The sequence below is a fragment of the Oncorhynchus mykiss genome, chromosome 4, assembly GCF_057628025.1.
Source record: "Oncorhynchus mykiss isolate SJ-2025 chromosome 4, ASM5762802v1, whole genome shotgun sequence".
Lineage (NCBI taxonomy): Eukaryota > Metazoa > Chordata > Actinopteri > Salmoniformes > Salmonidae > Oncorhynchus > Oncorhynchus mykiss.
The window spans coordinates 43,747,307-43,766,247 of NC_143025.1; the positions used below are offsets into that span (position 1 = coordinate 43,747,307).

General features: G+C 42.8%; 2 long non-coding RNA genes across 3 annotated transcripts in view; one reads left to right on the plus strand and one right to left on the minus strand.

Moving 5' to 3' along the window:
* LOC149984022 (uncharacterized) overlaps positions 1-18,941 on the minus strand; it is a 217,700-nt gene that overhangs the window by 70,334 nt on the left and 128,425 nt on the right. The window lies entirely within an intron of this gene.
* The window catches only part of LOC149984023 (uncharacterized), a 129,037-nt gene that overhangs the window by 5,984 nt on the left and 104,112 nt on the right, over positions 1-18,941 (plus strand). The window contains exon 3 of one of the 2 annotated variants that reach the window (XR_016495286.1): positions 6,410-6,539. The exons of the other annotated variant lie outside the window; for it this stretch is intronic. This is a non-coding gene — a long non-coding RNA (uncharacterized LOC149984023). Of the gene's footprint in view, positions 1-6,409; positions 6,540-18,941 lie in introns of those variants that run through there. 2 annotated transcript variants of the gene reach the window in all.

The following is an 18,941-nucleotide window of genomic DNA, read 5'->3' on the forward strand; positions in this document are numbered from 1 at the left end:
TCAGTAGTTCTAAAACATGCGGTGATATTGCAGAGAGCCACATCAATTTACAGAAAGACTCTGATAAAGATACGACTATTATACATCTTCATCAGAATGCACTTCCAGGAATCACCTAAAGGGGTCATCCAGCCTGAAGGAGTGGTGCCAAGGCTGCGCACCAGGGCTCCAGTGCTCCCCCACAGCCCAGTCCATCTGGTGCCTCCTCCACGCACCAGGCCTCCTCCAGCGTGGTAACCAGGAGCAGAGAGTGCTAGACTCCTGGACATGGGAGGAGATTCTGGACGGAAAGGAACCCTGGGCATAGGCTGGGGAATATCGCCGCCCCAAGGCAGAGCTGGAGGCCACGAAAGCCGAGCGGTGGCGATATGAGGAGGCAGAACGGCAGCGCGACAGGCACGAGAGGCAGCCCCCAAAATTGTTTTGGGGGGAGGCACACGGGGAGTGTGGCAGAGTCAGGTTGGAGACCTGAGCCCACTCTTCGTGCATACCGGAAGAAGCGCAGTACTGGTCAGGCACCGTGTTATGCAGTCAAGCGCACGTTGTCGCCAGTACGCGCTCGTAGCCCGGTGGGCTATAGGCCAGCCCCACGCAAGTGCCATGCGAGAGGAGGCATCCAGCCAGGGCGTGTTGTACCAGCCCAGAGTGTTTGGTCTCCAGTACGCCATTTCGGCCCAGGGTATCCTGCGCCGGCGCTGCGTGCTGTGTCTCCGCGGCGCCGGGAGGGTGCAGTGCGTCCTATGCCTGCGCTCTGCCCGTGCCGGGCGATGTGGTTGTGGAGCCTAAGGGAGAGGTGCGAATGGTATGCACCAGATCTCCTGTGCTCACCCACAGCCCGGTTCAACCTGTGCCTGCACTCTGGAGGGTCCGGGCTAAAGGGGTCACCAGCCTGGAGGAGTGGTGCCAAGGCTGCGCACCAGGGCTCCAGTGCTCCCCACAGCCCGGTTTATCCGGTGCCTCCTCCACGCACCAGGCCTCCTGTAGGTCTCCCCAGCCTGGTGGGTCCTGTGGCAGCCCCACGCACCAGGCTGTCTCTCTGTCTCCTCCCTCCAGGTTCGCCCATCTGTCCTGAGCTGCCAGAGCCGCCCGTTGTTCCTGAGCTGCCAGAGCCGCCCGTCTGTCCTGAGCTGCCAGAGCCGTTCGTCTGTCAGGAGCTGCCAGAGCCGCCCGTCAGTCAGGAGCTGCCAGAGCCACCTGTCAGTCAGGAGCTGCCAGAGCCGCCCGTCAGTCAGGAGCTGCCAGAGCCGCCCGTCATTCCGGCCCTGCTGGAGTCGCCCTTCACTCTGGCGCTGCTGGAGTCTCCCACCAGTCCAGCGCTACCGGAGTCTCCCATCTATTCGGGATCCGCGTCAAGGGCGAGGGTCGCCGCTCCCAAGGCGCCACTTAAGTGGGCCGAGACTATGGTGGAGTGGTGTCCACGTCCTGCGCCAGAGCCGCCACCGCGGACAGACGCCCACCCAGACCCTCCCCTATAGGTTCAGGTTTTGCGGCCGGAGTCCGCACCTTTGGGGGGGTTTACTGTCACGTTCTGACCTTAGTTCCTTTATTATGTCTTTGTGTTAGTTTGGTCAGGGCGTGAGTTGGGGTGGGTAGTCTATGTTATTTTTTCTATGTTGTGTTTATGTTTTTGGCCTAGTATGGTTCTCAATCAGAGGCAGGTGTCGTTTGTTGTCTCTGATTGAGAACCATACTTAGGTAGCCTGTTTTCCCACTATGAGTTGTGTCCTGCTGTCTCTGTGTCTTCACCAGACAGAACTGTTTCAATTTTGTTTTTGTGTTCAGTGTTAATAAATTTCAACATGGACACGTACCATGCTGCATATTTGTCCGATCCCTCATACTCCTCGTCAGAGGAGGACGAATTTCGTTACTATTCTCTACAACTAGCTCTAACTAGCCTAGCATGCATCATATTATAATAATAAGAAAAGCTAAAACAATGTAACAATGTAACATCTATACAGGTCCATTAACTAACCATAGCAATGATGATAGACAATCTGCTTGAATATCCTTGTCTAGCTAACACTACATGATTAATGGTCACACACTCCAGCTTTAGATCAGAGCAGCAGGACTGCAACTTCTTCTAATGTATCATCTGTTTCAACGTTCAATATGTCTATCAGTCGTTTTGGATCTTATTTGGATCTCACCTGCTCAAAGCCTGAGAGAATCAAAGCTTGCTGCTTCTTGTATGGGACTGTGTAGAATCCGCTGAAATACTGCAACTTGCGCTCTTCCGTCAACTTTCCACAATCCCTTCTGCACGTATCGGCACACACTCTTCCCTAATGCAGGAAATTGTGTAACATTACCGATAGCCATGAATCATCAGGTGTTTCTCCTGATTAATTTAGCTACCAGTTTCTTAATGTATAGCCTATTAGATTATATTTTCCGCTCTAGCTACACAAGCGAGCCAACACAGAATAACATAATACACTTTTTTCCCACATGATCCAATTTTAGCCTATCTAAAATGCCAGTTCATTAGCGCATACAAGTCTTGCGAAACAAATTAATTTAATAGATAGGATATCTAGCAATGATGTTTGATGTTTTCAATATGGCACATATAGGTTTTTTTGTCGCAAGGGCTCAGTTGTGGTCAGTAGTTTTGTGGTTATAGTCAGTAGTTGTGTTCAGCAGTTGTGGTCAGGAGTAATGGTCTGTAGTTGTGTTGTTGTAGTCAGTAGTTGTGGTCAATAGTTGTGCGGTTGTGATCAGGAGCTGTGTTCAGTAGTTGTGTGGTCAGTAATTGTGTGGTTGTGGTCAGTAGTTGTGTGTTAATGCAATTACTAAAACAGCTGTATCGTTAGAACCGTATAATATATTTTGGTTCCGCAAACAGATTTTAATGGCATAGAAGTAGACGAAGATGGCATACCCTCTAACTTTTCCGAAAATTGTTGGGGAAGTGGTCAAAGTTTCAGTCGTTACTTAATAACATTGGTGTAGGCAAACTTGTCTTTCACGTTTTACTCTTATATGTGGTCATATGGGTGAAAAGTACATTTTTTGTAAGTGTAATGTCTGCCCTGTCACACCCTTTTGTTTTTTTATTGGGTATGTATTTTTAATTATTTGTATTGCCTGGCAGGTCTTTCATAAGAGGACAGCCAGCATGAGCTTCTCCCTGCCACCTCTTGCATTCTAGGATGAGTAGGCAGATGAACCACAGCCATTGCACCCAACTCTCTGTAGTCTTCACCCGACCATCTAGCCACAGACTCAGTGAGCCAGCATTGTCAGACCAAAATGAGAAACAGATGTGATTGATGACCACATGCCCTTCACAGGGAGCAACACCAGACACAGTGGGAGCTCAACTGAATCCATCAAGTCCTCGGCATTGACGAGTCTGTGCAAACTGTGTGTATAGTGGAGGGCGGAGGTACCAGCTGTTAGAGAAGTGCCAGCTTTGAGAGACTTGGGTGGTGGAGTTACTGGCGTGTGTGTGTGTGTGTGTGTGTGTGTGTGTGTGTGTGTGTGTGTGTGTGTGTGTGTGTGTGTGTGTGTGTGTGTGTGTGTGTGTGTGTGTGTGTGTGTGAGAGAAAGAAAGAAAAAGAGAGACAGAATTAACGTACGACAGATCAAATTCACCCTGCACACCCTATTTGACAAACAAACCAAAACAAAGACAGTCTTCTCATGCTTTGTTGATTTAAAAAAAGATTTTGACTCAATTTAGCATGAGGGTATGTTATACAAATTGATGGAAAGTGGTGTTGGAGGAAAAACATTATATTATAAATTATAAAATCATATAAAATCCATGTACACAAACACCAAGTGTGCGGTTAAAATGAGCAAAAAACACACACATTTCTTTCCACAGGGCCGTGAAGGGTGAGGCAGGAATGCAGCTTAAGCCTCACCCTCTTCAACATATATATCAACGAATTGGCGAGGGCACTAGAACATTCTGCAGCACCCAGCCTCCCCTACTAGAATCTTAAGTCAAATGTCTACTGTTTGCTGATGATCTGGTGTCCCCAACCAAGGTGGACCTACAGCAGCACCTAGATCTTCTGCACGGATTCTGACAGACCTGTGCCCTGACAGTAAATCTCAGTAAAACAAAAATAATGGTGTTCCAAAAAAGGTCCAGTTTCCAGGACCACAAATAAAAATTCCATCTTGACACCATTGCCCAAGATCACATTAAAACAATACATACCTTGGGCTAAACATCAGAGCAACAGGTAATATCCACAAAGCTGTGAATGATCTAAGAGACAAGTAAATAAGGGCCTTTTATGCCATCAATCAGTAAGATATTGGAGGGTATTGTGAGTAGATAAATATGAGAGTACATGGAAAATAATGATCTGATCACAGCCAATACGCATGCTTATCGCAAAAAACATTCCACTAACACTGTGTTGGTTGACATGACTGACAATTGGTTCAATGCTATGGATAATGGAAGGTTTGTGGTTGTACTATTTTTTAATTTTAGTGCAGCATTTGATTTAGTGGATCATGAAATTCTGTGGACAAAATTATTGCATTATGGTTTTAAGGATGCAGCGTTGAATTGGGTACAGTCATATCTAACTGACAGGAAAAAGTCCACCTATATCAATGGGTTGTTTTCTTCCCCTCATGCTTTAGAATGTGGAATACCGCAAGGCAGCTGCTTTGGGCCACTGCTTTACTTAATATATACCAACAACATTCCTTATGCCTTATCTGAAACTCAAGCTACTATATTTGCCGATGATACTACAATTTATACAGCAAAACAATTGGTTCAACAAGTACAGCAAGCTCTACAAGTAGATCTGGAAAATATCACGGAGTGGGTTTACTGGAACAAACCTGTTAATTTTTTTTACGTTAATAATCGATCAAATTGAAGACAGGTCTATCTGTGTTCATACAGGAAGACAATAAACCAAGCTACTTTTCAAGTCTTGCGCAACTCTCAACAGTGTCACGCAGTTCCTAGATGGTCGTACTTCTTCATTGCACAAAGGAATAACCTCAACCAAATTCCAAAGACTGGTGACATCCAGTGGAAGCGGTAGGAACTGAAAACATAAATATTGTTTCCCAATGAGAACTCACTGAACAGACAGAGACCTCAAAAAAAATCTGAACGGTTAGTCCTAAGAGTTTTGCCTGCTACATAAGTTCTGTTATACTCACAGACATGATTCAAACAGTTTTAGAAACTTCAGAGTGTTTTCTATCCAGATCTACTGATAATATGCATATCTTATATTCTTGGCATGCGTAGCAGGAAGTTGAAATTGGGCACGCTATTTATCCAAAAGTGAAAATGCTGCCCCCTATACCTTCAGAAGTTAACAGGAACAATCTAAGGTGAAACAGCTTTTAAATGTGTTGATTGGACATTGGTGTATTAATGATACCAGGATATGTGTACATTATTATGACAATGAGAGACTAATCATATAATACCAAGACAAACAGCGTTTATAATCAAACGTTTATAATCAAATACGTAAATTCGTTATTGTCTTTACCGGAGATAAACAACAAAGAACGCGCTCTCATCCACATGCATGAAAACACTTCAGCCAAAATGTGAGCCACTTAGAAAAACTAGCTAATTTTTCCTCTGGGATTCCCCTGCCATATCAGTTATGTTATACTCACAGACATTATTTTGAGAGTTTTTCTATCCAAATCTACCAATTATATATATATCCTAGCTTCTGGGCCTGAGTAACAGGCAGTTTACTTTGGGCACGCTTTTCATCCGGATGTCAAAATACTGCCCCCTAGCCCAAGAGGTTAATGCATGGGAGGGAGCAGTGTGTGCAGTGTGTGTGTGTGTGAACAGTGTGTGTGAACCTCAAACCCTCCCTAACTGGCTGAAGAGTGACGGACAAAATTGTGTTATGTGACATTGACTTCTATCTGTGTCCATTGGGAAGATGACCTGTGAACTATATCTGAAATAGACATGCTGGAATTATATGTGCCAGGAGAAGGAAGACTAAAGGGGAACGGGGGTTTATTCACTATGAAAAAGTGTAGACTAAGGATGCATAGTGACAACTGGTATTTTATTTCTAGGCAACTTACGAAAGGAAACCAGGGACGAAGGGAGGTTGTAATGTGAAGAGTTATGAATGACAATGAAAGGTTGAGGAGATGGGGAACAAAGTGAAAAATACATGACTTGGGAACACCTCTCGGTACCTCGGGCCGAAAGAGGAAGACAGGGCTAAAGCATGAGGAAGCTTTTTAGGGCTTTAATTTTTGTGAAGTCCAGCATAAAAGTATCCTGGAGGCATAGAGAGAGTGGGAATTATCATGGGCTCAGAATTTGGTTTTCATGCTTATATACATATGCATAACTTATCACATTGTTAATACAGTTCTGTTTTCTTTTTATTGCTTTTCAAGTCTTGTGCTTTCACTCTCTTAGGAACCAGAAGGAAAATGGAGGTGTGATGAGAGATGGGAAATAAGATTGTGTGTGGTGTAATTATAGAACAGAGGCCATAAGTCTCTGAGTTTGAAAGGCTCACAGAAAGAAGGAAAACCTGAACCAGGACCAGAGGTTTCACATCCGGTAAACCAAGGGGACCAGGTCTGAGTGTTCCGGAGGAAGTGGAACGAGCCAAGGCGAGAGGGTCCTTACGAAGTGGTCCTAGCAACACCAACAGCCGTCTGGTGAAAGGAAGCACTACATGGTAAACCACTGTACCAGAGTTCCAGAGGGGTTCGGCGAGCGACCATCGAGAAATGAGGAGCCTGGAGGGAACGAAAGGAGAGGACGCTGATACACCAGGCTGTGTAAATTAAGTTTAGGCATCGTCGATACCAAGTGCTTCAGTTCCAGTATCTCAGAAACAGCTGGCCACCTGGGCATTCCATGCATGACAGTATCTAGGGTTTACAGAGAATGGTGCGATAAACAAAAAACATCCAGTCAGCAGTGTACAACAGTTGTATGCAAACGGATATAGCGAAATGCACATCTCATCGGTCCTTGTCACAGATGGACTATTGTAGCAGACGACCACACAGGGTTCCACTCCTATCAGCTAACAACAAGAAGAAGTGACTCTAGGGTGCAGGCAATCACCAATAGTGGACAATTGAGAAGTGGAAAAACATCGCCAGGTCCGACAAAGCCACCCGGACAGGTGATGAAACTGTGGGTTTACACAACTGAATAATTTCTGTCAGAAACCAAATCAGGGAAGCTCATCTGCATGCTCGTCATCCTCAACAGGGTGTTGACCTGATTGTAGTTTGGCATCGTAACAAACTTCAGTGGGCAAATGCTCACCTTCGATGGCCACTGGCGCGCAGGAGAAATGTGCTGTTCATGGATTAATCCCGGTTATAACTATAGCGGGAAGATGGCAGACAGTGTGTATGCTGTCGTGTGAGCGAGGAGTTTGCTGATGTCAACGTTGTGCACAGAGTAAACCGCGTGGGGTTACGGTATAGGCTGGCATAAGCTACGGACAATGAACACAACTGCTTTTATCAATGGCAATTTGAATGCACAGTGTCAGATATATGTGTATAGGTGGCAGGGAAGTCAGGCGCAGGAGAGTCAAACGGAGTCTTTTAATAAATGTCCAAAGTAACATGCTCCATAACACTAAATAGAAAAATTAATATAAACAAATATGGGTACGAAGACCCGTCGCGCACCTATACAAACAACACTACACTGACAATAAACAATCTCTGACAAAGACATGAGGGGAAACAGAGGGTTAAATACACAACAGGTAATGAATGGGATTGAAAACAGGTGTGTGGGAAGACAAGACAAAACCAATGGAAAATGAAAATGGATCAATGATGGCTAGAAGACCGGTGACGTCGAATGCCGAGCACCGCCCGAACAAGGAGAGGCAACGACTTCGGCAGAAGTCGTGACACAGAGATACCATGACGAGATCCTGAGGCCCATTGTCGTGCCATTCATCCACCACCATCACTTCATATTTTAGCATGATAATACACAGCACCATGTCGCAAGGATCTGTACACAATTCCTGGAAGCTGAAAATGTCCCAGTTCTTACATGGCCTGCATACTCACCAGACTTGGCACCTATTGAGCATATTTGGGATGCTCTGGATCGATGTATACGACAGCGTGTTTCAGTTCACTCTAATATCCAGGAACTACGCACAGCCATTGATGAGACGTGGGACAACATTCCACAAGCGGCAATCAACAGCTTGATCAACTCTATTCAAATGTGTCACGCTGCATAAGGCAAATGGTGGTCACACCACATACTGACTGGTTTTCTGATCCACGCCCCTACTTTTTTTTAAAGGAACTGTAACTCAGTAACATCTTCGAAATTGTTGCTTGTTTGTGTTTATGTTTTTGTTCAGTATATTTTGTTCAGTCACAGGCCTACACACAATACCCCATAATGTTAAACTGGAACTGTATATTTGTTTTATGTTTACAATTAAATAAAAATGAAAAGCTCAGATGTATTTTATTATTATTTTTAACCCACCCACCACCGCCCCTCTTCGGAGGACACATATCTTTTTAGTTTTTTTTTACAGCTTTTCTGCAACATATACATACATTTTACATTTACATTTTGCATTCATGGTGCTTTTATATACAGCAATCACATAATAATAATACATTACCATATATATAGCATTCTGTTGGTGGCAAAAATGTATAATAATTTTTATTAAAACATTTGAAATGCTGAGTCAACTGTTGTCTTTTGTATCAGTTCATAAACCATGTGCCATGGAATCAGGTACATAGAAAATCTCTTCCCATTTATTTTGCCACCTATGTGGCGCAAATGTCAACATTTTTGTTGACACGGAAGAGGATGTTTAAAGAGTTACCATCTGCCGAATTTAACTCTAAGGTCTATTACATTGTTAAACAGTCATATTATTAATCATTACCTTTTATCATATCATCATTCTGAACAGTCGAAACCTCATGCATCTGCAAAAAACCCAGCCTCACCCATGATTCAGTACTACACAACTTGGTTTAATTATTTATTTACTAGATAACTAAATAATCACAGAATAAACATACATCCTTAATACATGAGACAAAGGTCCCTAGCAGACAGACACAATATGGTGGCTTTTACATAGCAACATGGATAGGGAGAGAGAGAGAGAGAGAGAGAGAGAGAGAAGGACAATTATCATCAATACATTTCAAAACTATTCTCACAGTAATCATATAGTTTGCACACAAACCACTGCCCGTTTGGATAAGAAAGCATAAATGTATTTTATGTGTGAATGCCTTTGTTCACCGTTTATCTCAGTCAGAACCTGCCCTTCTTAGGAAGGTTGTCGGTCTTTCAGCGGCAAGCTTGTATGGCTCTGATTGTCTGAAAGGGGTCTCCCCATTACTGTCTTCTATTGTTGTTCACTCTGGAAGATAGCTAGCCAGGCGTGTCGACGGTTCCTATTGGTGATGAGCATAGTAGGATAGTCTCACTTGGATTTGTTTTTCTAGATATTTGACTCAATATAGCTAATCAGCAGTACCAGTGATTGTCTGAGAGGGGAGTTTGTTTTCCCCTCGTGTTTGTATTCTGATTCGGACTACATTGGACATGAGCTGCAGCTCACCATCTTTCTGGTCTTGTCTGGGTGATGAGTTATTTTCTTCACCTCGTGTTGAGGTTCAAAGTTCCAACCATTTAGCTCCTGCCTCATGTTTCCTGGTCTGAAGGTTGATTTCTCTCCCAGGTCTTTATGAACTCTGGTCAATAGTTCCATCAGTCTGACACACTCTCTGACCTCACTCGGGGCGTGGCTACTTATTATGCACAGTTTATAGGAGATAGATTTCCTTATACCTCCTAAAATCACATTCCTATCTCAACAAAAATACTTTCATACTTTGTCATATTTCATATACAATGTTAAGGATGGAGACTTCATACCTGTAGTGTAAATACTTTCCAAGTTACAGTATTACCTTTATAACCTTTTTAATAACATCACTAAATAAAAAACAAGTTGACATTAGTTTTCCATAGATCTTCTCTGACCATTTCCCACATTCTTATGTTAGAAATATTGTTTCAGTATTCACTTTAGAATGTGTTAGAGTTAGTTTCGGCGAGAAGACTGTCTGGGAGGAAGAGAAGAGGGAGGAAGAGAGTCTTCTCCTTCATTTACGACAGGGCATGAGGTGTCAAAACCCCAAAACCAGTGTCCTCCTGCCCTCTGCGTGTGAGAGGGGGTCTGGTGGAAGTTTATTCATTGCAAACCTGATCTGCCCATTTGGATCACACCAGGACAGTCATGACAAATATAATAAAACATTGTTTTTAATTCCATGAAGTATGATTTTTTATTAATAAGTATATTTGAGTTTAACCATAATATTTGTTGTACCTTTTCTGGAGGATAAAACTGAAATTGTAACCAGTTTTGTATAGCCTGTTTAAGAAAGGGCGATCCTTTAAACAAAATTGAATGTGCAATAATAGTGTTTAACATAATTCTTTAATGACTATCTATATCATCTCTGTTCCCCACACACAATTGTCTGTAAGGTCTTTCAGTCAAACAGTGAATGTCAAGATTCAACCAGAAAGACCAGTAAGGTTTTCCAATGCCTCGCAAAGAAGGGCACCAATTGGTAGATGGGGGAAAAAAAACATTGAATATGCTTTTTAGCATGCTGAAGTTATTAATTGCACTTTGGGTGGTGTATTTGAGGTGTGCCAAGTAGTCGGACAAAACGAGTATTGCAAAGGATTTGGCCAGTTTTCTGGATATGATCATGATCCGAGTTTCTTTCGTAACTATCTGTGATCTGAAAAAAGGTTATTTTAAGGTGTCAGCGCGCATCTTTCTCATATCAGTCAGTCAAGTGAGGTGCTATGTGGTCTAAGTAAGTCAACTGGCTAGTTTGCCTGCCTGTAGAGAAAAGGGCGGGCTGCACGTTGATCCTGCTGCTCTGTTGGAATAAAGTGAAGTTGTATTTCTCTGTCCACTAACTTAATAATTTCACCTGACCGCTTTCACTTCTCTTTTTCGGTCTGATCATTCAGACTGCTGCTGCCTCCTGTTAGCCTGCTACTATGATAAATGAAATGGCAAGGACGTTTGCTATCAATGTGTTTAATATCTAACAAGCGGGGTGAGGGTAGGGAAAAAAATATGAAACGCTGCTGCACATTTTGACTGATAGCAAACTTGTCTGCCCACTGCAAGTTGAGGACACACAGACACAGGTCAGACACACTCACAACCCTCTACGGCACCAAATCTGCAACTTGTTTGGTCTACTGTTTGGTCTATATGTGCAGGGAGATAGATATTTTGCCAATATCTACTTAGGCGTCATTTCAGTTTTTTCTGATCACGAGTATCATCCGATCAGACTATAAACTGTCAATTTACAGATAAGATAACAAAGACGAGTGTGGCCATGTCAGCACACCCCTATGGTGTATCAATACACCCAGTCATTACAAAGATACAAGCGTCCTTTCTAACTCAGTTGCTGGAGAGGAAGGAAACCTCTCAGGGATTTCACCATGAGGCCAATGGTGACTTTCAAACAGTTACAGTTTAATGGCTGTAATAGGAGAAAAATAGGAATGATCAACAACATTATAGTTGATCCACAATATGTACCTAAATCACAGAGTGAAAAGAAGGAAGCCTGTACAGAATAAAATATATTGCAATAAGGCACTAAAATAAAACTGATAAAAATGTGGCAAAAAAATGTACTTCATGTCCTGAATACAAAGCGATTTGTTTTGGGCAAATCCAACACAACACATCACTGAGTACCACTTCATATTTTAAGCATAGTCGTGACTACATCATATTATGGATCTGCTTGTCATCGGCAAGGACTAGGGAGTTTTTTTTTAGGATGAAAAGAAACGGAGCTAAGCACAGGCACAATCCTAGAGGAAACCCTGGTTCATTTTGCTTTCCAACAGACCCTGGGAGACCAATTCACCTTTCAGCAGGAAAATAACCTAAAACACAAGGCCAAATATACAGTGGGGAGAACAAGTATTTGATACACTGCCAATTTTGCAGGTTTTCCTACATAGAAAGCATGTAGAGGTCTGTCATTTTTATCATAGGTACACTTCAACTATGAGAGACGGAATATAACACAAAAATCCAGAACATCATGTATGATTTTAAAGTAATTCATTTGCATTTTATTGCATGACATAAGTCCTGTTCTCCACTCATTACCTGTATTAACTGCACCTGTTTGAACTCGTTACCTGTATAAAAGACACCTGTCCACACACTCAATCAAACAGATTCCAACCTCTCCACAATGGCCAAGACCAGAGAGCTGTGTAAGGACATCAGGGATAAAATTATAGACCTGCACAAGGCTGGGATCGGCTACAGGACAATAGGCAAGCAGCTTGGTGAGAAGGCAAAAACTGTTGGCGCAATTATTAGAAAATGGAAGAAGTCCAAGATGACGGTCAATCACCCTCGGTCTGGGGCTCCATGAAAGATCTCACCTCGTTGGGCATCAATGATCATGAGGAAGGTGAGGGATCAGCCCAGAACTACACGGCAGGACCTGGTCAATGACCTGAAGAGAGCTGGGACCACAGTCTCAAAGAAAACCATTAGTAACACACTACGCCATCATGGATTAAAATCCGGCAGCACACGCAAGGTCCCCCTGCTCAAGCCAGCGCATGTCCAGGCCCGTCTGAAGTTTGCCCAGGACCATCTGGATGACCCAGAGGAGGAATGGGAGAAGGTCATGTGGTCTGATGAGACAAAAATAGAGCTTTTTGGTCTAAAATCCACTCGCTGTGTTTGGAGGAAGAAGAAGGATAAGTACAACCCCAAGAACACCATCCCAACCATGAAGCATGGAGGTGGAAACATCATTCTTTGGGGATGTTTTTCTGCAAAGGGGACAGGACGACTGCACCGTATTGAGGGGAGGATGGATAGGGTCATGTTTCGCGAGACCTTGGCCAACAACCTCCTTCCCTCAGTAAGAGCATTGAAGATGTGTCTTCCAGCATGACAACGACCCGAAACACACAGCCAGGGCAACTAAGGTGTGGCTCTGTAAGAAGCATCTCAAGGTTCTGGAGTGGCCTAGCCAGTCTCCAGACCTGAACCCAATAGAAAATCTTTGGAGGGAGCTGAAAGTCCGTATTGCCCAGCGACAGCCCCGAAACCTGAAGGATCGGGAGAAGGTCTGTATGGGGGTGTGGGCCAAAATCCCTGCTGCAGTGTGTGCAAACCTGGTCAAGAACTACAGGAAACGTATGATCTCTGTAATTGCAAACAAAGGTTTCTGTACCAAATATTAAGTTCTACTTTTCTGATGTATCAAATACTTATGTCATGCAATAAAATGAAAATTAATTACTTCTTATTATTAAATCTCCCCACTGTACACTGGAGTTGTTTACCAAGATTACATTGAATGTTCCTGAGTGAACTAGTTAAAGTTTAAAAAATCATTGGCTAGACTTGAAAATGGCTGTCTAGCAATGATGAACAACTATTGGGGGGACTTAGGGGATAAGTGGTGGGGGGGTGGGCAGGAAGAGATATGAGGGGGTGAGGACTGACAACCAACCTGTGTTGCTAGGCAGGTTGTGAAGGGGATGTGGGCGGTTGGATGGATCGAGACATTTTGGGCTGGGGGGAATGGGATGGGGAGTTGGGGGTGTTGGCCCATTTCATCTAGTGTGATCAATATGATACTTTCTCTGTATTTATTTATTATTATTTTGAGTGGCAGCCCACGGGTACATGTTTTAACCCCCAGCCCCTCCCCCAACAAGAGATGAAGGGGGTGAAAGAGAGAGAGAGAGGGGCGAAGGGGGTGAAAGAGAGAGAGAGAGGGGCGGAGGGAGAAGAGAGTGAGTTTGAGGGATTATGATTCATGAATCAAGTTGAGTCTTCTTTATTATTAAACACCAGGTGACTTTTCCCAACCTGCTCATGAATCAAGTTGTCTTTTTTTAACACCAGGTGACTCTTCCCAACCTGCTGATATGAAACTCTGTTGACAGCAATATCCTTAAACCTACACACACGAGCGCAACTAAAGTAAATAACAGGGAAATTACAAATGGTAAACTCATGGCTAGCTCATCATGATAGACAAATTGAGTTGAATAATGATAAGGTAAAATGTGTACTACCCATGCTCAAGGCAATCCAACACATTCAAAAAGTATAGACAGACTGGTGTACTGATGACACAGTGGGTATCATGAGCTATCCCCAACACTGTATTGTCCTCTACTAATGGATAGCAGTGACTGATCTTCCTCTATCACGCACACACTCACACAGAGTCGCACACACTCGCAAACACGTTGTGCATCTCAGCATTATGAACCACATGAAATCAAATATCCGCTCAAGAGGGTATATTCCCACTACACTTAAGTGAAGTGACATCTCTCTCTCTCCCTTTCTCTCTTATTATTTGTCTCATTGTTTTTCTATTTCTCCCTCTGTAAGAGGAGGAAGATAAGGAAGAAGAGAGAGAAGAGGAAGTGCAGCGATCCTTCTATATCTCATAAATTCAATATATTCATGTTGGCTTGGCTCTTAAAAGTGCTGCGGAGTGCATTTGGGAAGTATATAATTCACACAATTGTAAGAGGGCCGATGGTGATGCATGGAGACGCCAGGGTTCGCTTCATTTTCACAGCAACTCCTCTCCGTCATATATGCGCCACCTTAATTCCTTCCGCTGGCCTAATATGTTTTTAATGCAGCCTGTGACTTATGTTGCTGTCAGATGCCGGACCACATAGGGATGCCAAGAGCTAGTGGGCGGCAGTTGGAGACTGGAAAAGGTGGCTAAGATTAATCGGATGGTGGGGGCATCTCACACTTGATCAAATACATATTAACTAAGATCACAGAGAGAGCGAAACCTTGCCGAGTCAAAACATGTATTTTAACTTGTCTCTGCTCTCGATTAATGAGGCCCATTGTTCCGAGGTTGGTTCTATGTAACAATACGGATTGACCCCAGGCAACAATTGATTTCATCAATAGCCAGCAGAGGCAGGCAAATTGCTCATCGCCTCGCAGTCCAATGCAAACTTTATTAATTTCCACAGTATGTCTTCCTGGAAACATATTTTACAGTCAATTTACTGCGATGCATAATAAATATGTGTCATATTCTGATCAACAGACACTTTATTTAAAACCTTAGGCAGTTGCCTTTGTGGCGCCTGTGGTGACAATATATGGCTTTGCCCCCCAAAACGTCCCCAGGGAATAACACAGGACTATGGTTCTTTCATACCATTAGGCAGAGTCTAGGCAGCGTTGCAAAGAAAAAGCTATATCTCAGACTGGCCAATAAAAAGGGGTCAAAAGAACATCGACACTGGACAGAGGAGCTCTGCCTAGAAGGCCAGCATCCAGGAGTCACCTCTTCACTGTTGACGTTGAGACTGGTGATTTGCGGGTGCTATTTAAGGAAACTGCCAGTTGAGGACTTGTGAGGCGTCTGTTTCACAAACTAGACACTCTAATATACTTGTCCTCTTGCTCACTTGTGCACCGGGGCCTCACACTCCTCTTTATATTCTGGTTAGAGACAGTTTGCACTGTTCTGTGAAGGGAGTAGTACACAGCGTTGTACGAGATCTTCAGTTTCTTGGCTATTTCTCACATGAATCGCCTTCATTTCTCAGAACAAGTATATAATTATGAGTTTCAGAAGAAAGGTCTTTGTTTCTGGCCATTTTGAGTCTGTAATCGAACCCACAAATGCTGATTCTCCACATACTCAACTTGTCTAAAGAAGGCCAGTTTCATTGCTTCGCATTAGGGGGCGCTATAAAAAAATGTGGATGAAAAACGTTCCCGTTTTAAACAAGATATTTTGTCACGAAAAGATGCTTGACTATGCATATAATTGACAGCTTTGGAAAGAAAAGACTGACGTTTCCAAAACTGCAAAGATATTGTCTGTGAGTGCCACAGAACTGATGTTAAAGGCGAAACCCAGATAAAAATCCAACCAGGAAGTGCCGCATTTTTTGAAACCGCCTCATGCCAATGACTCCTTATATGGCTGTGAATGAGCTACGAATGAGCTACGAATGAGCTTACGTTTTCCACGTATTCCCCAAGGTGTCTACAGCATTGCGACGTCTTTTTACGCATTTCCATTGAAGAATAGCCGTAAGGGACCATATATAGCAAGTGGTCACATGGTGTCTCCTGCAGAAAATCTTGAGTAAAATACTGAGGTAGCCATTTTTCCAATCGCTTCTTATGAGAAACCAATTGCCTCGACGGATGTATTATCGAATATATATGTTTAAAACACCTTGAGGATGGATCCTTAACAACATTTGCCGTGTTTCTGTCGATATTATGGAGTTAATTTTGAAAAAAGTTTGGCGTTGTAGTGGTAGCATTTGCCGGTCGATTTCTCAGCCAAGCATGATGAACAAATGGGAGCTATTTCGCCTACAAAAATAATATTTTTGGAAAAAAGGAACATTTGCTATCTAACTGGGAGTCTCCTGAGTAAAAGTATCTGAAGTTCTTCAAAGGTAAATGATTTAATTTGGTTGCTTTTCTTATTTTCATGAAAATGTTGCCTGCTGCCAGCAGAGCCTAGCATAGAATTATGCCATGATAAACTTACACAAATGCTTGTCTAGCGTTGGCTGTAACGCATATTTTGAAAATCTGAGATGACAGTGTTGTTAACAAAAGGCTAAGCTTGTGTTTGAATATATTTATTTCATTTGCGATTTTCATGAATAGGAAAAGTTACTAGGGGTATTTATGTCCGCTGCGTTATGCCGATTCGTTTGAGGCTATGATTACGATCCAGGATCCGGGATTGCTCGTCGCAAGAGGTTTCAATAAGAACAAAGGTTTTCAGCTGTGCTAACATAATTGCAAAAGGGTTATCTAATGATCAATCAGCCTTTTAAAATGCTAAACTTGGATTAGCTAACTAGAGGTCGACCGATTATGTTTTTTCAACGCCGATACCGATTAATCGGACAATTTTTATTTATTTATTTGTAATAATGACAATTACAACAATACTGAATGAATAATTATTTTAACTTAATATAATACGTAAATAATGAAACATGTTCTATTTGGTTTAAATAATGCAAAAACAAAGTGTTGGAGAAGAAAGTAAAAGTGCAATTTTTTGCTATGTAAGAAAGCTAACGTTTCAGTTCCTTGCTCAGAACATGAGAACATATGAAAGCTGGTGGTTCCTTTTAACATGAGTCTTCAATATTCCCAGGTAAGAAGTTTTAGGTTGTAGTTATTATAGGAATTATTTTACTATTTCCCTCTATACCATTTGTATTTCATTAATCTTTGACTATTAGATGTTCTTATAGGCACTTTAGTATTGCCAGTGTAACAGTATAGCTTCCGTCCCTCTCCTCGCTCCTACCTGGGCTCGAACCAGCAACACAACGACAACAGCCACCATCGAAGCAGCGTTACCCATGCAGAGCAAGGGGAACAACTACTAGAAGGCTCAGAGCGAGTGACGTTTGAAACGCTATTAGCGCACGCTAACTAGCTAGCCATTTCACTTCGGTTACACCAGCCTCATCTCGGGAGTTTATAGGCTTGAAGTCATAAACAGCGCAATGCTTGACCACAAGGAAGAGCTGCTGGCAAAATGCACGAAAGTGCTGTTTGAATGAATGTTTACGCGCCTGCTTCTGCCTACCACCGCTCATTCAGATACTAAGATACTTGTATGCTCAGGCAGATTATATGCAACGCAGGACACGCTAGATAATATCTAGTAATATCATCAACCATGTGTAGTTAACTAGTGATTATGATTGATTGTTTTTTATAAGATAAGTTTAATGCTAGCTAACAACTTACCTTGGCTTACTGTATTCGCATAACAGGCAGTCTCCTTGAGGAGTGCAACGAGAGAGAGGCAGGTCGTTATTGCATTGGACTAGTTAACTGTAAGGTTGCAGGACCAACCGTTCCTAGGCCGTCATTAAAAATAAGAATGTGTTCTTACCTGACTTGCCTAGTTAAATAGAGGTATAAAAAAAATATATATTTTTTTAAATCAGCGCCCAAAAATACCGATTTCCGATTGGTATGAAAACTTGAAATCTGCCCTAATTAGCTCTATAGCTAACACAAGGTGCCATTTGAACACAGGAGTGATGGTTGCTGATAAAGGGCCTCTGTACGCCTATGTAGATATTGCATAAAAAATCAGCAATTTCCAGCTACAATAGTCATTTACAACGTCTACACTGTATTTCTGATCAATTGGATGTTATTTTAAGGAACAATTTTTTCTTCTTTAAAAAACAAGGACATTTCTAAGTGACCCCAAACTTTTGAATGGTAGTGTATACTTACAGCAATGAAATATTCTATAGAGCTGTCTCATTGCATGGACCATGAAACAACCAAGGAATTCAGAACAATTGTACTGTATGTCCCCTACCATTCTATGAGTTTGGATGTGCTGTTCTCTTGCTCAGCCTCCACACCCAGTGGCCATGCTAGTTTATCTTCAGTGCACTTTGTATGTACGCCCATACACTGCAGCCTAATTGAAATGTTCAAGGGTCCTTCTCTTAAAACTCTTTGATGTTTCTCTCTCTAGCCTGATACTCCCTACCCTCTCTAATCAACACAATAAGAGCAAGAAACCACTCAGCTCAGCCAGCGCCGTTGCTGCTACGCTGCTTTAAAAATGCATGTCTTCTTCTGCAAATGTATGCCCCCAGGGGAGTTCCCACTTTCTCACTTTACTTCTCCATGCAGGCTGTGTTTCTCCCCCGGGGGAGGCATGGTTTGATAAAACACCACATTGAATAATGACATGCATGACTACTGTCTGCCTGAATGCTATAGATCAGCCCCGAAGGTGAAGGCAGTTCAGGGTGGAAGGAAGTATTTGTGTGTGTGTGGGGGTGGGTGTGTGTGCATGCG